Source organism: Myxocyprinus asiaticus, chromosome 37 (assembly GCF_019703515.2).
Source record: "Myxocyprinus asiaticus isolate MX2 ecotype Aquarium Trade chromosome 37, UBuf_Myxa_2, whole genome shotgun sequence".
Lineage (NCBI taxonomy): Eukaryota > Metazoa > Chordata > Actinopteri > Cypriniformes > Catostomidae > Myxocyprinus > Myxocyprinus asiaticus.
In genome coordinates, this window is record NC_059380.1 from 23,681,292 (window position 1) to 23,708,619 (window position 27,328).

At 42.5% G+C, this 27,328-nt stretch overlaps 1 protein-coding gene across 3 annotated transcripts in view; it reads left to right on the forward strand.

Moving 5' to 3' along the window:
* The first annotated feature begins 1,685 nt into the window (after nucleotides 1-1,685).
* Nucleotides 1,686-27,328, forward strand: part of LOC127428164 (tubulin polyglutamylase TTLL7-like) — a 136,456-nt gene continuing 110,813 nt past the window's right edge. For 2 of the 3 annotated variants that reach the window (XM_051676301.1, XM_051676299.1), the window contains exon 1: nucleotides 1,686-1,853. The gene's annotated coding sequence lies outside the window, so the exon portion shown is untranslated. Of the gene's footprint in view, nucleotides 1,854-2,361; nucleotides 2,512-27,328 lie in introns of those variants that run through there. The other variant, XM_051676300.1, reaches the window with a different exon arrangement.

Below are 27,328 nucleotides of genomic sequence, written 5' to 3' on the forward strand. Positions count from 1 at the left end.
AGCTGCAGTTAAGTTAAATAGTTTATACAATTAGTTAAATGACAACATCCAGATGTTGACCACACAAAAAGTACACAATTAAGGGTCTTAATTGTTCAATAAATATTTAGATTTTTTAAAGTTCCTTAACATCTTTATGCAATAAACTATGGCACTGTCAGACCGAATATTTCTGTATTTTTCAAATTTTTTATGTCAATATTATTATTTTTTTCCCCCACTCACATCATTATGGAAAACACATCAATTTCTCATATTTAGGCCTATCTGGATTAAGCAGATGTCACAGTACAGTATAATTTAAGTAAATAGAGACAAATGTAAACATGCCTATATGTTCATCTGACTGTAAACTTAAGATAGTGAATTCCAATTTCACCACATTAAGGATACAAGTGTAAATATATGTTATCTTTCACTCGTATAACATTATGTGTGATTATGTACTCTATAAAACAATTACGTAATTAAGCCGATTACATAGTTCAATGGTACTACTCAGTCCTCACTTTTGTAATTTCACTGCAGTGTAAGGCATGACATTATTATCATTATGAAAGTTTGGTGATGTTGAGTTGACTAATAACTCTTCATTCTCTCAGTGGTGGAGTTTCAGTTTCTGATGATCACGATTATAGTCGATAATAACCGATAAGAGCCGATGTAAAATTCACGGACATCAAGGCTTTCTCAGTGTACAGTGCTGTTACTCTGTGAGCAACTTTCAGTAAAACAGTCACCGATGCACTTTTGATGGCAGCTGGCACCCTCACAAACAAAGGTATGCAAAGAAACAAATAAAACCCCCAAACCTCAGCCAATACGTGAAAATGACGTGTGTCAATTAACTGCAAGATTGAGCAATGGCGCCATTAAGCGGAGACCGGTGGTGAAACACTAAAATAATAATAAAATTGCCTATTTTTTTATTTATTTTATTTTTAAATTAATAATAAAAGATTAAGGTTAGGATATTAAAACTTACATATTTAGTTTTTATTTTATTAAAGATTACTAAGCACTACTATATCCACCAAAAGCATAGATGGATGGATGGATGGATGGATAGATTACTATTATTATTATTATTATCATTATTATTAAAACAGCAACAGTAAGCAATTTTAAATAATAGACGAAAGGAAAACTATTACAAAAAGTATATTTATTTGCAACAACAAATTAGCAGCAATAAATAAGAGATTCCTGTTGTAAGAACAGCTGCGGTGCGTCGTCATGGTAACGTTTAAGGCGAAAATAAAGTGGAAGTGACGTATGTCTTTCATTACTCCCTTCATCAAGGGTGTTCCAAACGGCCATACATGAGACGCGAGTGCCCTGCTCCCTTCAGAGTTCTCACTTCAAGGGCTCAGCCCTTCGGAGGGAGTAGGGCATAGGGATACTCACTTCCGTTTGGATTCGCCCTGAGAGTCGGTGCGCTTTGGAAGAGACTATTTATTTTACAGTGGGTAAATGAGTGTACTTTAGAGAAAACAAACATGCAAAAAACATGCATTTATTACCTCAGATATCAAAAGTCATTTAAAACATTTTATAAGCCATATTCAAAAATTTTTTTTATATATTTTTGGTATTATTAGTATATCCAGAGAATACAGTCAATATTCCCCTATTTGAGGAATGGGTCGGTCCATCTTCATCGTACACTTGCTTTGACAGTATAACATACAGGACAAATTCAGTGCTTTCATTTATTGCCAAACATTCCCTTTGTCTTTAAAACAATAGCCTAATAATAAAAAAGACAATACGGTCAAGAATAAAACGTATGCTCGAAAGGACAAAAGAGCAAGGTACAGCGACAGTATCGCAGAAGATTGAAGAGACCGTGTGTAAGTAATCACCCCAAACCTTCTTTTTTCCCGTCATTATACATCTGATCATCACTGTTACATTGTTTTTATAATGTGACTGCGTCAATCAGGTTCAGTCAGTCCTTTGACTGTAACTCATCAGTTTGTGTCTATGTCAGGATGCGGCGCATGAACGGTGCGCATCTCTGAAAGATCAAAGCGATCACCTGCAATTTAGGCTATATTATACTGAGGATTTGCTGTATTAATATTTGCTGTACTTTAACCTGCGTATTACTCTGATCCAATCTTTTTTGCAGGTCCGCTGCATAAATACTGGCAATGCAGCACGGATTTTTATTATCATTTGGGCCTCGTTGCATCAGTGCATCATGCAGAGAATTACGTGTCAAAGTCATATGACAGCGCATGAGCGCAATGTATGCCGTATTTAACAGTGAGTTAAGAAGGGTGGTTTAGAGTGTTTAAAAGAGAAAAGTAGCTGTATGGATGTAGACCTGCTCGTGAACATCCTCATATGCGGCCTACCCACAGGCCAAGTCCTCCATCCCATACTGAAAATAAACTCACTAGTGCACATGGGCCAGATCAACACAAACTAGGACAAATGCAACAGTCTGTCTGGATGGCTGGATGGTAGTTCAGTGGTGGCGTAGTGGGCTAAAGCACAAAACTGGTAAGCAGAAGGTTGATGGTTTGATCCCCACAGCTGCCACCATTATGTCCTTGAGCAAGACACTTAACTCCAGGTTGCTCTGGGGGGATTGTCCCTGTAATAAGTGCACTGTAAGTTGCTTTGGATGTATGTAAATGGGTGGATGCAGGATTTCATCTATGCACAGAAATCTGCCTTGTACAAGCTAATCTAGGGGAGTCTGGGCATGCTCCCCCAGGATAATTTTTGGGCAAAAACAACACCAAAGCATTCAATTCTGATGACTTTGAGAAAGCATTTTTTTTCTTGAGTATGAGTAGTGTTCAAGTAACTATTGGCTAAAGCATTTCTTCCAGTAACCGTTCAGAACAGACATGTTCTCGTGCTAAAAAAGCAAAACGCACCACAACGAAAACGTTGTTATCAGTTGAAGTTTTTTTATTTATTTAAAGCGGCTTCTAAAAATACAGCACTCCCGTAAGACATGCTAAAAACAGAGTGAAACGTGACGTAGTTGTCAAAAGACATCCATATAGTGAATGTTTACATGGAAAACGATTGAAAAGCAGCACGAGTGAACCCAAAAACACGTTCAGTTGGAACAACCCCTTGTTCACATGACACAGCACTAGCTGAAGTTTCTCAAAGTTACCTCTAAGAAAGATAGCCTTTTGTCTCAATTGATTGTAGGTACATTTCCATTGTATTCAGCGCTGTTTGTTCTCTGTTTTCGTAAATATCCCGATACTGTTTTACTGTGTGAGAAACCGCACCAAATGATTCAGTACGAGAGTGCTCTGAATGAATTGTACTGAATCATAAATTGATTCAGACAGATTTGGAAGCCCGTTTGGCCATTTCAATGACTCAAAAGAATTATTCATTCGCAAACTGGTCATTGCTAGTTCTTTTAAACTGCCTCGGGACGCACTTCATGACTGATGAAATATTCTGAGAGTAAATATTTCTCATGTCAGTTGGAGCGCTCATGGTATGCACAGTGCATAGGCCTATGGCCGTACAGCTGCAGGCACCACTGGATGGATGGATAGATGGATAGATAGATAGATAGAACTTCTAGGGTATAAGTCTGCCTTTCTTTCTGTAAAGTTGTTTATGCTGTGTGTCATATAATTTCGGCCATTCGATTTTGAAATTCAACATCAAACTTAACAGGCTTTATGGCTAACTATAGAAGTTTCCTATTTTGAAACTAACTAACCTTTTCTTTCTGAACCTGTATCACAGCAAATATTAATATTACAGGTTATTAAAACAGCCGTTTGTATGAATGGTTAAACTCATTACAGCACTGCTTCATTATGTTATCTTCAGCTTCATTACAAATCAGCCAACAATTGATCCCAATCCCAATTGATAACTCTCAGCTGAAGTTCCTTTATTGTGGTTGGTTTTGCAGGACGTTATCGGTAGACTTACAGTAAGATATTGTATGTCTATGCTGTGCCATGAGCTCTATGCCGTAACAGACCAGTGATTGAAATCTAACAATAGATTACATCACTGAAGTCCTCTCTTCATGGGAGAGAATGGTTTCTGAGTTGGTGTTGTTTACTGATTTGTACTGTTTGACTAAACAGTTTCATCATTGATTGTCCAGAGTTGAAGCTTTTGAGAATCCTGGTGACTGTAGTAATCTGGGTGGCCAGGCATATTATTTTTATTTTTATTTTTTGCATTAGTACGACTGGTATGGCTAATATGTTGCCAAGGAGACATACAGTATATGCCTAAGAGCTGTTCATTATTTTAGATGTACATGAAACTTAACACCCCATGCTTAGTGTGACTTCGCACATATGGCTTATCAGAGGTTTGAGTCTTTTCTTAGACTAGCGATTTGTCTTGATGGCTCAATCCAATTCAGCTAGGATTTCCATAGATGACACAATAACCTCAGTGATGAGCACTACATAACATATAAAAAAAAAGCACTGGTTATAAAATGATAAATCGGCCAGAGCTGCATTTCCCAAAAGCATCATAAGCCTAAGTAGATCATAGAAATGATCGTACAAATCTTCTTAGAATTACGGGCTGTTTTCCGAAAGCATTGTAATGTAAGTTCTGTAGTACTTAAAAAAATCATTGTAGATCTTCAAGTGCTCTGGAATAATTATAGAGTGCTTAAAAGAATTGTTAGGACATACTTGTTCAGACACCTGCAGGAGAATGGTGAAATTATAATTGTTACAATACATTTAAAGAAATAGTTCACCCAAAAATGAAAATTCTCTCATTATTCACTTACCCTGATGCCATCCCAGATGTGTATGACTGTCTTTCTTCAGCAGAACACAAATGAAGATTTTAGTAAAATGTTGAAGCTCTGTAGGTCCTTGTAATGTAAGTAAACGGGTGCCATCAGGCTGCTGGATATTTGACGGTCCAAAAGGCATATTTAGGCAGCATATAATTAGTCCACATGACTCCAGTCGATCAATTAATGTCTTCTGTAGCAAATCAATGGATTGGTGTAAGAAACAAATGGATAATCAAAACTTTATTAACTTAAAATCGCTTCCTGCCAGCAGTCGACGCATCAGTGATGTAAACGCAATGGCGCGTTCATGCGAGAAGTCAGAACCGCTGTTTTGTACACAACAGAGGAATGAACGCCATGTGAGATTTGGTTAATTTCAAACAGCATCCCAGCGCTGGCTGAAATCAATGGTTTAAAGTTAAAAATGTTTTAATTATTGATTTGTTTCATACACCAACCTATTGATTAGCTTCAGAAGACATTAATTGATGGACTGCAGCTGTGTGGATTACTTTTATGCTGCCTAAATATGCCTTTTGGACCGTCAAACAGCCAGCAGCAGCCTGATGGCACCTGTTTATTTGCATTGTAAGGACCTACAGAGCTTCAGCATATTTCTAAAAATCTTAATTTGTGTTCTGCTGAAGAAAGACAGTCATAAACATCTGGGATGGTATCAGGGTTAGTGAACAATGAGAGAATTTTAATTTGTGGGTGAACACTGCAAACACATATATAATGAACAAAGCAGTGATTGTAGAAAAATAATAGATCTTTATGCACAAAATGATAACAAAACTATTTTATTTTGTAGTTGATTAATTGTAATAATTTCCCAGTAAATAAGTATTAATATGTTTACACACAAAGCCGCTATAATTGAATTATAGTGACAAATGATACTAAAGGGTCACATTTCAGCATTTCACATATGGACAGTTACTCTTAACAAGCACTTAAAGTGCACGTAATTCTCTCAGCTGATAACTGTGCCTGAGGGTCGAGTAACAAAAGTTACAAAAAACAAACAAAAAAACATTCACTGTTTTTTTTTGTTTTTTTTGTGAATTTTAAATAAATATTGTAAAATAAATAAATATAAAATAACTATTTTATTTAAATTCAACAATTTTGTGTACATCTTATTTCAATTGCAAATTGTATTCCATACATTGCTGGTTTGTTCCAGACTGATCCCACTGTGAATTTGGCTACAGTAGTTTAAAAGTTCTGTTGCTGAAATCGGTTTGTGCTTGCTGAAATTTGATTAGTTCCACCCAGTGGCCAAAGCTGGAAACATTTTCTAAATGTATGGCCACATGTGAGCTCCAGGGTCCGGTTGAAATATCCACAGAGTGGTGCAAAATTCGAGTTGAATCAGTAGTTAGAAGAAAATGTGCTTGCACTTGAATTGATGCTAAAGTGACTGATGGTTAATACTGCTTGTCAGTAATTCGACTGAATGGGGTTGATTTCAGGGTACATGAACTTTTGCAAGCTACATGTAGATTTGCTGTGTGATGATGTTGTTATATATGCCACTGGCCACTCATTAAAAACAAAACAAACAAAAAGACAGATTGGTCAACCACTTAAAAACAAAGAGGAATAAGAAATAACAAAGAATGTCTGATGGATGCACAGACAGTTTTCAATACTTAACACTTTTTGCAGTATGTTGGTCACTTAATGCATTTTTATTGATCGGATAGATAGATCCGATCAGAACGCATGAAGTGTAAAAACCCCCTAAATGTGTAATTATCTAAATACTATAAATAAATAGTTTTTTTTAATAGCAAAACACAATGCACATTGTCAAAAAAATTTATTTTTGTGAAATGTTTTGCTTGAAAATGTGCTTGTGCTATCTTTCATTAAAATAAATGCCACTTGGATTGATATTTTGCTAGTGTCCAAATAACACTGTAAAATAATTTGTGCAATCTGTAGGCTTATCTAATAATATTCTTTGCTTATATCACAAATGAAATAAGAACAGAAACACATTTATTTGGATACTATGTTAATTCTCTCCAGCAAAATGTCAAAATCGCCGGCTCGTCTCACGGCGAGTCTGGCTTCTTGTTCGGAGCTCGCGAAGATGATGAGCTCTTAACCAAAATGGTTAATTTTAAATAATAAGTTTAATTAATAAATTGATAGCATGTATTTGCCATTTTCGGCAAGAATCTGTAAATAATTTAATACACAACTATATTGCAATTATTTTAGTCTTGCCTCAGAAGGGCACTGAATCTTGGTTTGTTAAAATTGTAAATGATTAATACAAGTGTGTTTAAGTTTATTTTTCTCTTGTTAATGAGTTAATCAGAATAACTCCTTTCCTGTTTGTGAAGCAAGCACACTCATTAACATGGGATTTGGTTTTCTGTTCTTAGTGTTTACATTGGCAGGTCTTGCTAAATTTGAAAGGTGTTTAAAATCAGGAAGTTCTGGTATATTTTGGATTGTTTATTAATGCCATATATATTTTTTATCCAACAAATCAATACTGGACTCACAAACCTAATGCCTATTACCAAAGTAGTTTTTTTGTTTAATTTTTGTTTGTTTGTTTGTTTTTGGCTATGTGATTAGTTTTTGAAAAGTTGGTATCAGATTTTATTTGGATTGTTTTAAATGAAAGAAAGAGTTAAATTTACGGAATTTTGTCTTGTGAGGTTTTTTAAAGCAGAACACACTTGTTCCCTGTCTGTCTCTCACTCGACGTTGTGTTGATGTAGTGACACTAGGGGTCACTCTTGGGAGCCCGAGACACCTCTGGTCTTTGATAAAAGGCCAATGAAAATTGGCGAGTGGTATTTGCATGCCACTCCCCCGAACATACGGGTATAAAAGGAGCTGGTATTCAACCACTCATTCAGATTTTCTCTTCGGAGCCGAACGGTCATGCTCATTGAGCTGAATATCACTGTTTATTCACCTCTGCTGGATCTGACAGTGCATTTCAGCGGCTTCTCCCTCCTCTGCACTGGTGCACTGCAGAGAACGCCCCTGGGCGCTTCGGCAGAAAAACTAGAGAGTATATTTTCTGAAAGAGCATTTTTCCCCTCTAAAAGAGTATATATTTCTCTAAAAGAGCGCACACACAGAACGTCTTTTTAAAGACGCGTCTTTTTAAAGATGCCTTTCCGATTGTGTGTTATTCCTGGTTGCGGTCGTTATCTCTCAACTTCGGATGGTCATGATCACTGTCTTTCGTGTTTGGGCGTGACCCACACGTAAGCAGCATTTGTGAATGTAAGAAAGCAAGCCACCCCAGCGGCTCCCCGCCTCGGTCCTTCTACCTACGGGTATGAGGCCAGCGCGGCTAGCACTGGGGGCGATTTGGGGACCCCAATGGGATCGTCTCCACCGGGTATCCCCCCGCGGACCTCCCATTCCCCAGCACGCTTGTCTGCCCCAATCAGGCTTCCGGATGAGTTCGCCGGCTCGTCTCACGGCGAGTCTGGCTTCTTGTTCGGAGCTCACGAAGATGATGAGCTCTCGAGCGCAGCATCAGAGAGCAGGCTTGTCCAGTCGGGGACGATCGCCCAGTCACAGGCCGATGCCGAAATGACGGACATGCTTTCCCGGGGGCGGCCGTGAGCGTCGGGTTAGAGTGGAACCCTCTGCTCTCCCCTGAACCCTCGCGGCTTGATGATTGGTTTCTGGGCTCGCGGTGCCGCTCAAAGCAGCCGTGCCTCGCTCCAGTGCCATTCTTCCCGGAAGTGCATGAGGAGCTGACGAAGTCGTGGGAGGCACCTTTCACTGCCCAGCCCCGACTCCGCAGTTCCCCCGCTCTCACTACCCTCGATGGCGGGGCGGCCAAGGGCTATACGGCGATTCCCCTGGTGGATAAGGCGCTCGCGGTGCACTTATGCCCGCAGTGCGCCGCCACCTGGCGTGGACGCCCTAAGCTCCCGTCCAAGCCCTGTAGGCTCACATTGTCCCTGACGGCTAAAGCCTACAGTGCTGCTGGACAAGCCGCCTCTGCCCTGCACGTCATGGCTCTCCTGCAGGTCCACCAAGCCAAGGCGCTGAAAGAACTGCACAAGGGTAGTTCTGCCCCAGATTTGATGCAGGAACTGCGCTCGGCAACCGACCTCGCCCTCCGGGCGACGAAGGTCACAGCACGGTCTCTCGGGCGGACGATGGCCACACTAGTGGTCCAGGAGCGCCACCTTTGGCTAAACCTGCTCGAAATGGGCGAGGCCGACAAGACACGGTTCCTTGCTGCCCCCATTTCCCAGGCGGGCCTATTTGGCGACACCGTCGAGGACTTTGCCCAGCAGTTCTCAACGGTGAAGCAGCAGACGGAGGCAATCCGGCACATCCTGCCCCGGCGCGGCTCAAGATCCCACACCCCATCTGCACGTTGCCAAGGGCGTCCCCCCGCAGTGACTGCACCGGCTCCGCCGCAGCCCACCCCTTCGGCCCAGCCCCGGCGGTGGAGCCCACCGCAGGAAGCCGACACCACCCGTCTCACAGCCGGCGCCGAAGAACCCACGGAGGTCCTCGAAGCGCCCCTGAGATGGGCAACCCAGGGACGAGGGAACCCACTTACGTGGAGCTGGTAGGCAGACCACTCCATTCCCCGGTGGAGGGCTGGGTGGAAAATCTTTTGTTGCCTTTTTGTTTGATTTCGCCGCACGCCCAAGTGGCTGCGGTACCCAACAGTTCAGCAAAAGAGCGGCTTCCTTCCTCCCTGGGTCACATACCCGGTGTGTACAGTCGTCACCACGACTACCGTCCACGGGCTTTTTCTTGCAGGATTGGCACTCCAGCGGTGCCCTTTCCGCCCCTGAGCGCCCAGCTGTGGCACACAGCCACCCCCGATGTGGCAGCCTCCACGGGTTACGAGGACAGGCCTCTTCCTCCCCCGTCCCAGGCTGTTCCGGGGGTGGTCACAAGGAGCCAGGTAAGTGCTTCGATGTCCCTAGACTCAGCATGGCCACGACGTGCTGTGGCACATCGCGCTCCGCCCTGCCGCGAGGCCCCACCTGCCTTTACATCCAGCGACGTTGTCCCCTTGGTCCCCCTCATGCGGAATTTGGACGCGTGGCTTGCGCTTTCCAATCCGTCGCGGTGGCTGATCCGGACCATCCGACTCGGCTACGCGATTCAGTTCACCAGGCGCTGGTATTCACTTCACCTTGGTCAAGGGCAAAAACACTGCCACCCTGCGCGCGGAGATCACTACCCTCCTACGGAAGGATGCGATAGAACCTGTCCCTCCAGCCGAGATGAAGAAAGGGTTTTACAGCCCCTACTTCATTGTACCGAAAAAAGGCGGTGGGTTGCGGTCAATTTTGGACCTGCGGGTACTGAACCGGCTTTACACAGACTCCCGTTCAAGATGCTGACGCAAAGACGCATTCTGGCGAGCATCCGGCATCAAGATTGGTTTGCGGCGGTAGACTTGAAGGATGCATACTTTCACATCTCGATCCTTCCTCGACACAGACCCTTCCTGCGGTTCGCGTTTGAGGGTCAGGCGTATCAGTACAAAGTCCTCCCTTTCGGCCTGTCCCTGTCTCCTCGCGTCTTTACGAAGATCGCAGAGGCTGCCCTTGCCCCGTTAAGGGAGGTGGGCATTCGCATTCACAACTATCTCGACGACTGGCTAATCCTAGCTCACTCTCGAGACGTGTTGTGCGCACACAGGGACCTGGTGCTCTCACACCTCAGCCGACTAGGGCTTCGGGTCAACTGGGAAAAGAGCAAGCTCCTCCTGGTTCAGAGCATCTCTTTTCTCGGTTTGGAGTTGGACTCAGTCTCCTTGATGGCATGCCTTTCGAACGAGCACGCCCAGTCGGTGCTGGCCTGTTTGAAGGCGTTCAAACAGGGAACAGCAGTTCCACTGAAACTTTTTCAGAGACTCCTGGGGCATATGGCGTCCTTGGCGGTGGCCACCCCGCTCGGGTTGATGCATATGAGGCCGCTTTAGCACTGGCTCCAGACTCGAGTCCCGAGACGGGCATGGCGCCATGGGACACGCCGCATGGCCATTGCGTCGGTCTGTCACCGTCTTTTCAGCCCTTGGACCGACCTCTCGTTTCTATGAGCAGGTGTTCCTCTAGAACTGGTCTCCAGGCGCGTTGTGGTCACGACAGACGCCTCCAAAATGGGCTGCGGCGCTATTTGCAATGGGCTATTTGACACGGGCCCGCGACTGCATTGACACATCAACTGCCTCGAGTTATTGGCAATTCTGCTCGCTCTGCGGAGGTTCCGGCCGTTGATCCAGTTCAAGCACGTGTTAGTTCGGACGGACAGCACGGCAGAGGTAGCATATGTCAACTGCCAAGGCGGTCTGCGCTCTCGCTATATGTCACAACTCACCCGCCGTCTCCTCTTCCGGAGTCAGCAGCACTTCAAGTCGCTGCGAGCCACTCACATCCCGGGCAACCTCAACACTACAGCGGACGCGCTGTCACGGCAGGTTTCCCTCAGGGGAGAGTGGAGACTTCACCCTCAGGTGGTCCGGCTGATTTGGAGTCAATTCGGACAGGCACAGGTGAACCTGTTCGCCTCCCAAGAATCCTCCCACTGCCCGCTCTGGTACGCCCTCACCGAGGCTCCCCTCAGCATAGACGCGCTGGCACACAGCTGGCCCCCTGGCCTACGCAAATATGCGTTTCCCCCAGTGAGCCTGCTTGCACAGACCCTGTGCAAGGTCAGGGAGGACGAGGAGAAGGTCGTCCTGGTAGCACCCTACTGGCCCGCCCAGACATGGTTCTCGGACCTCACGCTCCTCATGACAGCTCCCCCCTGGCGAATTCCCCTGAGGAAGGACCTTCTTTCTCAGGGACAGGCACCCTCTGGCACCCGCGCCCAGACCTCTGGAATCTCCATGTCTGGTCCCTGGACAGGACACAGTGGTAGACACGATCACTCAGGCTAGGGCCCCCAGTATGCCTTTAAGTGGTGTCTATTCGCTAAGTGGTGTTCTTCCCGATGCGAAGACCCCCAGAGATGCGCAGTCAGATCAGTGCTTTCCTTCCTGCAGGAGAGGTTGGAAGGGAGGCTGTCTCCCTCCACCTTGAAGGTGTACGTTGCCGCCATAGCAGCACACCACAACGCAGTTGACGGTAAGTCCTTAGGGAAGCACGACCTGATCATCAGGTTCCTAAGAGGCACCAGGAGGCTGAATCCCTCCAGACCGTGCCTCGTTCCCTCATGGGATCTCTCCATAGTTCTTCAGGGTCTACAGAGAGCTCCCTTTGAGCCTTTGCAGTCAGCCGAGCTTAAGGCACTCTCCTTGAAGACTGCCCTCCTGACTGCGCTCACTTCCATCAAGAGGGTAGGTGACCTGCAAGCGTTCTCTGTCAGCGAAACATGCCTGGAGTTCGGTCCGGGTTACTCTCACGTGATCCTGAGACCCCGACCGGGCTATGTGCCCAAGGTTCCCACCACCCCTGGTGGTGAACCCAGGTGGTGAACCTGCAAGCGCTGCCCCAGGAGGAGGCAGACCCAGCCCTGTCGTTGCTGTGTCCGGTGCGCGCTTTACGCATCTATTTGGATCGCACGCAGAGCTTTCGAGTCTCTGAGCAGCTCTTTGTCTGCTTTGGTGCACAGCAGAAAGGAAGCGCTGTCTTCAAGCAGAGGATCGCCCACTGGCTCGTTGACGCCATAACTATGGCATATCTCGCCCAAAACATGCCGCCCCCGGTAGGGCTACGAGCCCATTCTACCCGAGGTGTAGCGGCTTCCTGGGCCCTGGCCAGAGGTGCCTCTCTAACAGACATTTGCAGAGCAGTGGGCTGGGCAACACCCAACACCTTTGCAAGGTTCTACAACCTCTGGGTGGAACCGGTTTCGTCCCAGGTAGTGGCATGCAACACAAGCGGATAAGCCCAGGATAGCTGGCCGGGTGTATCGCTTGCACAAAGCGCCTTCCACCTCCTTTGTTCCCTGGTTGACTTCCTCCGAGCCCTGTGGCAGTCGAGTCTTCGGAGAGACTCACTAACTAACACACGCTAACTAAGAGCCCTGTTCTGGGGTAGGTGCTCCGCATGTGGCGGTTCCCTGTAAGGCTAACCCCATGTGATATATATCTTCCGCTAGTTTGTTTCCCTGCTGGCAAACTGTGTCTTCTTTGGGCAGAGCCCCTCTGCCCCAGTCTCCATGTTTGTAGTAACTCCTCTCCCATTGGGCAGGATCTACCTTGAAGGCCCTCCACATGGTTGGAAAGACCATGTGATGTATTCTTCCACTTAAATATCCCCCCTTCTCTTTGGGCGAGGTGTGGTCTCCGCAGTGTCTTCCCCTTGGGAGGGACACCCCCCGACTAGACCTGGCGGCCCAGTCGGATAATTCCCCTTCTTTTTTAGGGAGTGGAAAAAGAGAAGGGGAAAAGAGGCCATGACGGGGTTAAGCCTGTCTCTATCTTTGGGTAGTCGACTTGTCTCCAAAAAGGGCCGTTCGACACTCAGCTATGTTGGGGGAGGTTACATGTCGACCTGGTGCGCTGGCTATGAGGCACACAGCAAGTCTGCCCACCACACACCTCCAGTTCATGTAACACAGTTCAGCCTTGTAGCGTTTCGTATAGGGTCCCCTAGTGTCACTACATCGACACAACGTCGAGTGAGTGACAGATAGGGAATGTCATGGTTACTGGTGTAACCTCCGTTCCCTGATGGAGGGAACGAGACGTTGTGTCCCTCCTGCCACAACGCTGAACTACCCGTGTGTTCACCTTCTCCTGTGGTGCGACTAATTGCTCCTCAGCATAAAACCTGAATGAGTGGTTGCATACCAGCACATTTTATACCTGTATGTCCGGGGGAGTGGCATGCAAATACCACTCGCCAATTTTCATTGGCCTTTTATCAAAGACCAGAGGTGTCTCGGGCTCCCAAGAGTGACCCCTAGTGTCACTGCATCGACACAACGTCTCGTTCCCTCCATCAGGGAACGGAGGTTACACCAGTTACCATGACATTCTTTGCCTCCCTGCCCTTGTAGAGATTTATCAGAGGAAAATCAGAGGAGATCTTTGACATTTCACTTTTTGTGTTAGTGATAGAATTTTCTGTTCCAAAATCTACCAATAGTCTTGTCAATGAATAATAAACTTTTCTGTTTTTATATATATATTTTTTTAAAGTAAAAATTGTGTAAAATGAGTATGAATTTAATTTTAGAAAATTTTTTTCAGCAAGTTTTATATGCCATCACTAAATTGTATTTTAGATTTTAATATTTAACACGGAAATTTGACATGTGGCTACCAACATCTGCCCATTCTACCGAGTTACTATCAAGCCCCATGTCCCATCAGACATTTTTGCATCAGTTCAGGTGTGTTCACCTTCTCCTGTGGTGCGACTAATTGCGCATGACTTCAGCAGTGTGGGAAACCTGGGTTCTCCTCTTGTGTTGAAACCAGGAAGTAATTGCTTTTGCATAGTCAGTGATGAGTGTGATTCGGCAGTTCCATTTTCCCTCTAAGATGACATTTTTACTCCACTGATGGTTAGGTTTAGGGTTGGGGTTTGGGTTAGGGGTGTAGAGTTAATAAAATATGCATTCCTCTTCACTGGATTACTGTATATTAATTACAGTTAAAAACATCTCACTTTACAACTCGCTTTTGGCGCCCCTCTATGAACATTTTACCCACAAATGGGAGCTCACACATGCCCTTACGCACCGAGTTACTGTCAAGCCCCATGTCCCACCCATTAACATCAGTTCAGGTGTGTTTGTCTTCTCCTCTGGGGCGACCGATTACATGTTGCGTCAGTAGTGTGGGAAATCCGGGTTCCATTTTCCCTCTAAGGTTACATTTTTACTCCACTGATGGTTATAGGGTTGGGGTTTAGGTTGGGGGGTAGAGTTAATAAAATATGCATTCCTCTTCACTGTATAACATCATTTACATCTAAAAACAACTCGCTTTACAACTCCCTTTTGGTGCCCCTTTGTGAGCATTTCACCTGCAAATGGGAGCTCACACATGCCCTTATGTTCAAAAACACTTCCCACTTTGCCTGCTAGGGGCAGTGCTTCAAATTTTGGTTGGCACAGACTGAGATTAGCTATAGAAAAGTCAACCGTTTCAGAATTCACAGTGAGAGGAGTCTGTTATATCGGGTATCAGCTGCCCTGCTCTCTAGATATAGGTATAGGCATTGGTCATTGAAAAATCTGTACTTGTCAGCCACTAGTTTCAGTAGTTTGGCTCTTGTGTTTCTTTATTGCTGCTTATGTTGTAACACTAGGCAACATTTATTGATTGTTGAATTTATGTATCATACTATGAATACTACTATGCATGTTATGGTTCTGATGAAAATATGCATAAAGGTTAGTGTTTTTTGCTGTTAAATAAAAATGAGAAATTGTTTTTATTTTTTATTTTTGACTGTTTAATGTTTTGATCACATAAATATAAAACAGGAGGAAACAATGAACTGAAATCAACATGGGTTATGTTCAGAATAGAATAATAGCTAACAGTTTATTAAATATTGTGCAGTATAGGCTACTGAATATTGCCTGCTATATTACAATAAATAGTAAGTAACACAGATCAGTTTCTGATAAATGTTTCGAATATTAGTATGCTACATTGTTGTCACATGACCTCATCATGAAATAATTTTTTATTTCACATTTTTAAGCACATTTTCAGTAGAAATTACTTTCTCGAGATGTGTCATCAAAGGCACCAGACAGGGAAGAATAGAAATCAATTTCACATTTTTAAGAGCCCTCCAAAGAAATCAGCTACAGACAAAACATTTATTTTTTATTTTTTTATAATATAATGCAATATTTACAATTAGAGGTCGATCGATAGTGAATTTTGTCAATACCAATAACTAACATGAAAAAGGCAGATATCCAGTTAATGGTCCGATAGTTTTTTAAAATCGATTTATTGAATGTACTTTTCTTACTATGACAGGCACAAACATAAAGGCAGCAAGTCTTCAGCAAATTTAAGATTTGGTGCATAGTGTAGGACTTTTAACTACTGCACTGTATAAACAAGCCCAAAACACACTAGGGACTCTTATTTTGAAATGACAAAGACTTGCCTCCCTTACAATGTTTATTATTAAGTATTTACCAAATTAAGTGTTTATATAGCCATTATATCCACCAGTTGGATGGTTTTGTGTATGTACATATTTCACCAGATTAAGTTTAATAATGAACAAGGTTTATTATTATTCACAAGATATGAATTTGAAGAGATAAATGTATGTGCTGACAGGGCATGTTTCTATAAATACGCATTGTTTTTTGTGTGTCTTCGCTTCAATTGAAAACACTTGATTATCTAATCAAAATAACAAAATATGCTTTGAAGTGAGGATAAAAATATGGATGAATATTGTCAATGGCGAATGATTTAGAAATAGCGAATCTGCATGAGGTTGTTTTTAATTCACTTCTAGAGGCTGCTGTTATACTGTAGAATCAAGCCATTCTAACTGTAGAATCTTACAGCGCCGGCCACAGAGGAACACGGAGGAATAAAAAAATAAATAAAAAACTGTCAGCAACTATCAGCTTATTTTTGCAGATAAACGTTAGTTCCAAAAAGCAAATATCGGCAAAGAATAATCGTAAAACCAATATATCGGTCTGCTTCTATTTACAATTTATTTTTCTTGCAAATAAACAAAACAAACAAAAAAATAAAGTAAAATAAAATACACTGCTATGTTTAAAAACATGCTTTTATGTGAATAACAAAAGACAAGGAAAGCACAGGGCAAAGACAGTGTTTCAACCACTGTCTAAAATCCTGTGCTAACCAGCTAGCCCCCATCTTCACACTGATCTTCAATAGATCACTGGAGCAGTGTGAAGTTCCATGATGCTTCAAACGCTCAATCATCATTCCTGTCCCAAAGAAACCCAAAATCACAGGACTTAATGACTACAGACCCGTCGATCTGACGTCTGTCGTCATGAAATCATTTGAGAGACTGGTGTTGGCTCACCTGAAGGACATCACCTGACCCTTTCTAGATCCTCTGCAATTTGCTTAGAGCAAAGAGGTCTGTGGATGCTGCAGTCAACATGGGATTACATCATATCTTGCAACATCTGGACAGACCAGGGACACATGCAAGGATCCTTTTTGTGGACTTCAGTTCAGCTTTCAACACCATCATCCCAGCTATTCTCCGGACTAAATTACACCAACACTCTATTCCCACGTCTATCTGTCAGTGGATCACCAGTTTTCTGATGGACAGGCAGCAGTTAGTGAGAAAGGGAAAATTCACTTCCAGCACCTGTACAATCAACACTGGTGCCCCCCAGGGTTGTGTGCTCTCCCCACTACTCTTCTCCCTGTATACCAATGACTGCACAGCCAAGCTCTCTGTCAAGCTGCTGAAGTTTGCAGACGACATTACTGTCATCTGCTTCATCCAAGATGACGATGAGTCTGTATACAGAAGGGAGGTTGAATGGCTGGCTCACTGGTGCAGTCAAAACAACCTGAAGCTGAACACGCTCAAAACAGTGGAGATGATTCTGGACTTTAGGAGGAACACCTCAACATTGACTCACCATTCTAAAGAGCACTGTGGCAGCAGTGGAGTCATTCAGTTTCCTGGGCACTACCTCTCACGGGACCTGAAGTGGGAGACCAACATTGACTCCACTGTGAAAAAGGCCCAGCAGAGGTTGTACTTCCTTCGCCAGCTGAGGAAGTTCAACCTGCCACAGGCGCTGCTGATACAGTTCTACTCAGCAGTCATTGAGTCTGTCCTCTGCACTTCAGTAACTGTCTGGTTTGGTGCAGCTATGAAATCGGACATCAGAAGACTACAAAGGACAGTTTGGACTGCTGAGAGGACTATTTGTGAGACCAGAGTGAGAAAAAGGGCTGGAAAAATCACTCTGGACCCCACTCACCCAGCCCACTACCTTTTTGAACTGTTGCCTTCTGGCTGGTGCTACAGAGCACTGAGCACCAGAACCGTAAAGATATATATATATATATATATATATATATATATATATATATATATATATATATATAGATATATATATATATAGATATATATAAACTCAGCAAAAAAAGAAACAGCCCTTTTTCAGGACACTGTATTTTAAAGATAATTTTGTAAAAATCCAAATAACTTTACAAATCTTTATTGTAAATGGTTTAAACAATGGTTTAAGCAAAGGCATGCTGCATGGAGGCATGAGGACTGCAGATGTGGCCAGGGCAATAAATTGCAATGTCCGTACTGTGAGACACCTAAGACAGCGCTACAGGGAGACAGGAAGGACAGCTGTTCGTCCTCGCAGTGGCAGACCACGTGTAACAACACCTGCACAGGATCATTACATCTGAATATCACACCAGTTACAGGATGGCAACAACAACTGCCCGAGTTACACCAGGAATGCACAATCCCTCCATCAGTGCTCAGACTGTGAGAGAGGCTGGACTGAGGGTTTGTAGGCCTGTTGTATGGCAGGTCCTTACCAGACATCACCGGCAACAATGTTGCCTATGGGCCCAAACCCACCTTCGCTGGACCAGACAGGACTGGCAAAAAGTGCTCTTCACTGACGAGTCGTGGTTTTGTCTCACCAGGGGTGATGGTCGGACTCGCGTTTATCGTCGAAGGAATGAGCGTTACACCGAGGCCTGTACTCTGGTGTGGGATCGATTTGGAGGTGGAGGGTCCGTCATGGTCTGGGGCGGTGTGTCACAGCATCATCGGATGGATCTTGTTGTCATTACAGGCAATCTCAACACTGTGCATTAAAGGGAAGACATCCTCCTCCTTCATATGGCACCCTTCCTGCAGGCTCATCCTGACATGACCCTCCAGCATGACAATGCCACCAGCCAAACTGCTCGTTCTGTGCGTGATTTCCTGCAAGACAGGAATGTCAGTGTTCTGCCATGGCCAGCGAAGAGCCCGGATCTCAATCCCATTGAGCATGTCTGGGACCTGTTGGATCGGGAACTTGCAAGTGCCTTGGTGGAAGAGTGGGGTAACATCTCACAGCAAGAACTGGCAAATCTGGTGCAGTCCATGAGGAAGAGAGGCACTGCAGTACTTAATGCAGCTGGTGATCACACCAGATACTGACTGTTACTTCTGATTTTGACCCCCCCTCCCCTTTGTTCAGGGACACATTATTCCATTTCTGTTAGTCACATGTCTGTGAAACTTGTTCAGTTTATGTCTTATGTCTTTTTCAGGACTCAAGATTACACCTTATTGTCTACGACAGACAAACACTTTTGGACATTGGTTCAGCAATTTCACACTGTAAACCGGACTTCAAATTCCTCAATGCCGACCCGCTGTTTACAAACACGCAAGCGGAGCCATTTGTCTGGGCTGCACGGCCGTGGAAACGCAGGAGGAAAAGGGGAAACAGAGCCGGCGTTCTCATCAGAGTAAGACGCCGTGCAAATCGACCCCCGCTACCCAGTATTCTACTGGCAAATGTTCAGTCTCTGGATAACAAGCTCTGCGAGTTGAAAGCGCGGATCTCTTTCCAACGAGAGACGAGGGACTGCTGCATTATCTGCCTAACAAAAACTTGGATGTCTGCGGAGATTCCAGACTCAGCCATTGAACCCGCGGTCTTCTCCGTGCACTGAGCGGACAGAGTGAAAGACCTCTCAGGTAAAAGCAGAGGTGGTGGTGTATGTTTTATGATCAACAAATCCTGGTATGATCAAAGGAACGTACATTCTATCAAGTCTTTCTGCTCTCCTGATCTGGAATTTCTCATGCTTCTGTGTCTACCATTCTGGCTACCGAGGGAATTCACAGCGGTCATTATCACAGCTGTGTACATTTCCCCACAAGCCGACACAGACCGGGCAATCAAGGAACTGTATGGGAGTATAAGTCAGCAGGAAACCGCGCACCCTGAGGCCGCGTTCATTGTGACCGGGGACTTTAATAAAGCCAGTTTCAAATCAGTCGCACCAAAATACCACAAGCACATTAGTTTCAACACACGAGGGGACCGGGTTTTGGACCATTGCTACTCTCCCTTCCGGGATGGCTACAAATCCCTCCCCCGCCCACCATTTGGCAAATCGGACCACTCTTCCATTCTGCTTCTGCCCGCTTACAGGCAGAAACTGAAACAGGAAGTACCCACCCTCAGAACAATCCAGTGCTGGTCGGACCAATCAGATTCTACGCTACAAGACTGTTTTGATCACACAGACTGGGAGATGTTCCGGTCCGCCTCTGATGACGACATCGAGCTTTACGCTGATAGCCTAATGTGTTTAATCAAAAAGTGCGTGGAGGATGTAGTTCTGACCAGAACAACACGGATCTATCCGAACCAAAAGCCATGGATAAATAGCGATGTTCGCGCGGCACTTAATGTGCGGACCTCTGCTTTCAATTCCGGGAATGCGGAGGAGCATAAACAAGCCCGTTATGCCCTCCGAAAAGCAGAACAGCAAAACACCAGTACAGGAACAAGATTGAAGGACAGTTTAACACCACCAACTCTAGAAGCATGTGGCAGGGAATTAACATCATCACAGACTTTAAAGGGAATAAAAACTCCGCCATGAACACTACTGCCTCTCTCCCGGATGAGCTAAAAACTTTTTATGCTTGTTTTGAGGGAAATAACACCACCCTCGCGGAAAGAGAGCTCTCGCGGCCGAAGCTACAGAGGTTAGTTCACTCTCCGTCTCTGTAGCGGATGTAACCTGATCCTTCCGACGGGTGAATATCCGCAAAGCTGCGGGCCCAGACGGCATTCCGGGCCGCGTCATCAGAGCGTGCACAAACCAGCTGACTGGTGTTTTTACAGACATTTTCAACCTTTCCCTCTCTTTGTCTGTAGTCCCCACATGCTTTAAAACATCCACCATTGTGCCTGTCCCAAAGCAATCAAAAATAACTTGCTTAAATGACTGGCGTCCTGTTGCACTGACCCCCATCATCAGCAAATGCTTTGAGAGACTAATCAGAGATTACATCTGCTCTGTGCTGCCTCTCTCTCTAGACCCATTGCAGTTTGCTTACTGCAACAACCGCTCCACTGATGATGCCATTGCATCTACACTACACACTGCTCTCTCCCACCTGCAAAAAAAGAACACTTATGTGAGAATGCTGTTTGTAGACTACAGCTCAGCATTCAACACCATAGTGCCCTCCAAGCTAGATGAGAAACTCCGGGCTCTGGGCTTAAACAGCTCGCTGTGCAGCTGGATCCTGGACTTCCTGTCAAGCAGACGCCAGGTGGTTAGAATAGGCAGCAACATCTCTTCATCACTGACCCTCAACACTGGAGCCCCACAGGGCTGTGTTCTCAGCCCACTCTTGTATTCCTTGTACACACATGACTGTGTGGCAACACATAGCTCCAATGCCATCATTAAGTTTGCTGATGACACAATGGTGGTAGGTCTGATCACTGACAATGATGAAACAGCCTACAGAGAGGAGGTGCACACTCTGACACACTGGTGTCAGGAGCACAACCTCTCTCTCAACGTCAGTAAGACAAAGGAGCTTGTGGTGGACTTCAGAAGAAAAGACAGAGAGCACAGTCCCATCACCATCAATGGAGCACCAGTGGAGAGAGTCAGCAGCTTCAAGTTCCTGGGTGTCCACATCACTGAGGAACTCACATGGTCCATCCACACTGAAGTCGTTGTGAAGAAGGCTCATCAGCGCCTCTTCTTCCTGAGACGGCTGAGGAAGTTTTGAATGAACCGCCACATCCTCACACTGTTCTAAACCTGCACTGTAGAGAGCATCCTGACTGGCTGCATCTCCGCCCGGTACGGCAATAGCACCGTCCACAACCGCAAAGCACTGCAAAAGGTGGTGTGAACTGCCAGACACATCATCGGAGGTGAGCTTCCCTCCCTCCAGGAAATATATACAAGGCGGTGTGTGAAAAAAGCTCGGAGGATCATCAGAGACTCCAGCCACCTGAGCCATGGGCTGTTCTCACTGCTACCATCAGGCAGGCGGTATCGCAGCATCAGGACCTGCACCAGCCGACTCCATGATAGCTTCTTCCCCCAAGCAATCAGACTTTTGAACTCTTGATCTCCCACGATCAAAATACATCAGCACTGCACTTTATTACTCTTACTCTTATATCTCACACCGGACTGTCATAAATTATATTATTATTATATTATATTCTCTCTTAACAACTTACTATCAACTGACAGCCTGAATGTCAATACAGTACAATATAACCTACTGTACATTCTATATATACTACTATATATACTTTTTTTTTTTTTTATTGAATAATGTGTATCTATATTGTGTGTATTGTATACTGTACAGTGTATGCTATTATTTGTATATTGTTGTGTGTAATTATGTGTATATTAGACTTTAAATTGTGCTGTGTTAATTTGATGTTATTGTAAATTGGTATATGTCTCATCACTGTCACGACTACTATGTTGATCGGAACTGCACCCAAGAATTTCACACACCATTGCATTTGTGTATATGGCTGTGTGACAATAAAAGTGATTTGATTTGATTTTGATTTGATTCTTAGTTGTTGAATCTTTTTATGTTCATACAAATATTTACACATGTTAAGTTTGCTGAAAATAAAAGCAGTTGAAAGTGAGAGGACGTTTCTTTTTTTGCTGAGTTTATATATATTGTCTTATTGTGTATTTCTATATATACTTATATTTTCTATTCACTTTTTATTTGTATTATTTTTTTTATTATTATCTCTGTCTTGTTGCTATATTGTTTGTGCACTGGAAGCTTCTGTCACCAAGACAAATTCCTTGTATATGTAAGCATACTTTGCAATAAAGCTAATTCTGATTCTGAATATGGTGTAGTAACAACATCTGCCTGTAGGGGCTAACTGGCCCATACTAAGCAGCCAAACTTTAACCCATTGTTTGTATAAGAGCATTGAACTTGTTTTACTCTCTGGCTCTCTCTGCCGCTGAGAGAGGTTGTCCGCAGGAAGTGTTATGATGTCTCAGAGGAAATGAAGTGTGAGTAGATTGTGGGTGGTGGAGCTGTCAGGGTGATGCATGAGAGCAGGAGATTACTCAAGCACTCATTTATCATACACAGACCTGCCTGTCAGAGTGTTGCTGTGTTGTGCTATAACAGATTGACTACAGCTTCATAAATTTAGGGGCTGTTCTAATTGCATTAGTACTTTACAATTTGGAAACTGTAGTGATAGTTACTAAAGCAGATGCTTTACATCCAAAGAAACTTTCACTAAGCTAATGGCAAGCACACAATGGTGACAGGGTTTTCCCAGAAACAGCAGTTCATAGGTTGTCTCTGCATGGAATAAAACCTTTGACGTTTGAGTCCCGAAAGGCTTGAGCTTTGTACTGCCACTTCTTTGAAAAACTAACATATTAATTGTAAAGGCCTTTATTGAAAATCCCATGTCTGATCGCACACTCCTATATGCTCTTCTATGACATTTTGAATGTATTATAGGGTTAAAGAATATATATATGTAATTTTTTTATTGTTAAAATAATTTCTCCTTTCTCAGTTTATTATGCAGAGTCACCTATAAGCCATTAATATGCTGATTTCCCAGAAAGGTGTAATTACTGTAGTTTTGTGGCTCTATAAAAACTGTTTGTTTGAGCATCCCGACCCACCAGACACAACAACTTTGGTTCAACCAATGGTTTGACCAATGGCAAATGGGGGGAGTGTTCAAGAAACCTCTTTTAAGACAGTGGCTGTGTTCGGAAATGGCATACCACTCATACTGCTTCTGACATATCAATGTATGGCATAAATAGTAAGAGTAGTATGGTAGTAGGCTTGGTATCAATGCCTTTTTCATGCATCGATGAATTTTTTTTCCCAAATTATTATCGATCTATATTGCCATTTTTTTCAGAAATAATTAGGGCTGCTTGTTTCACAGTAGTAGACTTTGTTTCTTCATACATATTTCTTAACACAACTTTGGTAAAGTGTTAGCTGCAGGGTAACTTGTAACAGATCACACACCGGACACGTCTGGTGGACAGAAGTGTTCCCAAGCCCATGTCATGATATCCATTACAGATGAATGACATTTTTTTAAGACAGCGACATCTGAGGGATCTGAGATCACGCGCATTCAGAGGTGATTTTCCAGCGGTACAATGCCAAACCACATACTGCCCAGATTGCAAGTGCATGGCTGCGTGAGCAAAGAATGCGGTTGCTAGATTGGCATACATGCAGTCCTGACCTGTCTCCAAATGAGAATGTGTTGCACATTATAAGGCACAAAATATGGCAATGAAGGTCCCGTACAATTGCGCAGCTGAAGACATGTATAATGGATGAATGGGGGGGGCCTGTTGCAATCATTTGATTTAAAATGAGTGTAAACAATTCAGTTCACAAGGTAAAACATCAATTAATAAGTTGTTGTAGTGCTTTTCTTTCCCCGAAATTGGGGTTGTGGTGTAAGTAGGGTGAAAAAGCAAAGAGAAAAAGAGTACTACGAAGAAAGAAAAAAAGAAAAGCGCAACAGATGGGTTCCAGAAGAATAAATCCCATAAATATTTTCCTTAGTCAAATAAATTTTTTATTATAATTTATAAACCTTAAAAGACAGACCTACCTTGATCTTAGGGCAGTGGTAGCTCAGTGGTTAAGGCTCTGAGTTACTGACCACTTATTGTGGCCAATAAGCACCGCCCACGTGCATGACTTTCAGTGAATGATGCAATCATCCCAAACATTCACACTCTAAAACTACTTACATATTTGTAAATATTTGATACATTTCTAATGAAATTAATATATATTGTTTCTATACTTATAATGAATAACTTTTATATTTTTCCATTGTTATTAGTTCAATTGTCATTTGCAATGGGTCATGAAATTGTAGTTTAGGCCCTCATAAAATGCAGTAATTACAAAGTCTTGTACCTTAGTCTTTTTATTTGATTTTCAAGTACTTTTTGCTTCAAATCAAAGTTTATAATGGTGTGATTCACCTCATGGCTTAGAACTCTTTTATGATGTATTTGATGAAATCCATATGGAAAAAATGAATGGGTGAAAAAGTGGACGTGCATTGTTGTGTTGTATTAAATGATGTATGTTATAAATGATGAATGTGGTAACTACTGAAACTTCAGTGAAGACAGCACCTTGCAAATGTGAGTTGAATGCTTTTCCATCAACTCACGCTATGTGAATACGTACATTATTTGAGACATAAGTGATGATCCGAGGTTGGCTAATGCGCTAAAGCTAATGGCAGCATATCATGTGCGTTTGAAACGTCACTTCCTTAAACTGAAAAATAGTGAATGATTCTGTGTAATAAAAAAATAAAAAAAAAAACATTAAATTTGAGATGATACTACACTTTGAAAACCTATACTGTAGTGTACGCACAGTGTATAGTGCATAATTTGAGACACTGCAGCTAGTCATCGTGTTTGCAATTCCAGTTGGTGATGCTTGTGGCGTGCAAATTACACACTATAAATTAAAACCAATGTGTTATAAAGGAAGTTGACAAATGGACATGAACACGATTGTTTGTTTTGTTTTAGATGCTGTAAAAAAATTTTTTTTCCACCACTTTTAAAAAGCTCTTTGATTTCACTAGTTCATTTAATTCTTGCTGTGTGACAAACTTTTTTAAAATAACAAATATTCAGTGTTGTTTCACAATTAATATGAGGGCCTGATAATAATCCTCTTCGGGGTGCTTTGATTTTTAAATGGTTTAAAATCAAATGGCATTTGACTTTTCTTATTATTGTACGTATAAATATGCACCAGAGCAAAAGAGAAACTACAGGAAAAATATCTAGTCTTACTGTTTATCAAATACTGAAACTTTGCTCGGTGTAAAACAACCTGGAATCATGTTTAATGGTGTAACATTCTCTTTTTTTATTCTGTAGAATAACAGAAAAGTGATTTCACCAAAATAGTGGTTTTGTCGAATAGTGGCGTGTCAAATTGTTAACCGAATATCGACTATTTGTGCACATACCTTCTTGTCACACCAAGGTTTCAAGGTATTAAGCTGTTGACATATTGTTTCCAACAGTAGGACTCCCATATCCTAGCTCCCACACAGATAAGTTTAACCTATTTGTCTTATTTTTAACAGATTTATGCTGATTAAGGCTGAAAATATATATTTTAATGACATGTACTGGCATCACACCACAGGACTGAATAAATGAACATGAAAGTAGTTCCACATGATCATTACAATTAAAGAGTAGGAGCTAAAAATCTCCCTTTTCCTAACTTAAAAGCTTGAAAGATGTCTTTTTACAGATCCTGTTGGCTTCCTGATTAGCAAAGTTTTCAGTTATTCCTAAGAGCTTGCCCAATCAGAAACAGATTTTGTGAGTCATTCCACAGGACTCAATAATTGTATAATAATGGTATAGTAAAAGTAAAATAGTATATTATGTAGTATATTTATAGACTTTTTTTTACATTTTAGGGCAATATGTACATTCTTGACCAGTCTTTGTTTATTTATTTATTTATTATATACAGGATTGGGACCCATGCCAACAGCTCTTACGTTTATGTGCTCCAACAACCAGTCAGCCTATGAATGGCTTACTTATAGTGCATTAAAATGGAATAGAAGTATTTTAACATCCACAAATTTAAAAATAATAGACTATCCTTTTGCATTGTTTTGTGTGTGCAAATGTATTTTTAACATACACCACCAGAGTTCAGTGTTGTCCTTTATATTGCAACATGGCACTTTCCAGAGCGTTCGGTGCCATCTGTAGTCTTACAATAACATTTAATGCAGAAATTATAAGATAAAATATTTTAAAACAAGACATTTTCCATGTCCTTGATTGCTGAATTTTGCAGAATAAAACATCGCTTATAAAGAAACCCCTATAAGCAACATCTTTTCCACAATAGAATGTAAATTCAAACATTTTCCAAAGCATCCTTTCTCAAGCATACAAAAATACAGCATGCACATTTTAAGGATTTGAGATACCTTTTCTCCCTTGTAAACAGTATGCAATTTACATTTTATCATCTTTATATAATAACAAAGAGATGCCAAATCTGTAATATCTTTTTGTCATCATGAAAATAAAAGTTCACTAAAAGTGTCTCTTGATGTACAGTATTTAGATATTTTAGTATCTGCTGAATTATAATGGACTCAATTACATTTGATCTAACATGTTGGGATTTTTTTAATTGTATTATTTTTGTTTATTACCTTTCTCTTTTTTCATATTGAGTTAAATGTTTGTTATTGAAAAGATGAGGAATTCAAATAAGCCCATAAGTGTTTCTTAACTCTCCTGCAAAAAAAGTAAAATGTGGGGCAAACAAATGCCCTCGTATTTGTTTTTTTGTTTGTTTTTTCAGGTAAGATCTGATATACAGTAGTTCTTAATATTCTATTATGGTCATAGTTATATTATGACATAAAAACTGAGTGATATTAATTTAACTCTTAAGGTAAGAGGTAATAAATTCTCAATCTTCAGAATTTGTATTAATGAATTGATTAAATTAACGTATTTCAAGTCATCAATTTTATTTATATAGTGCATTT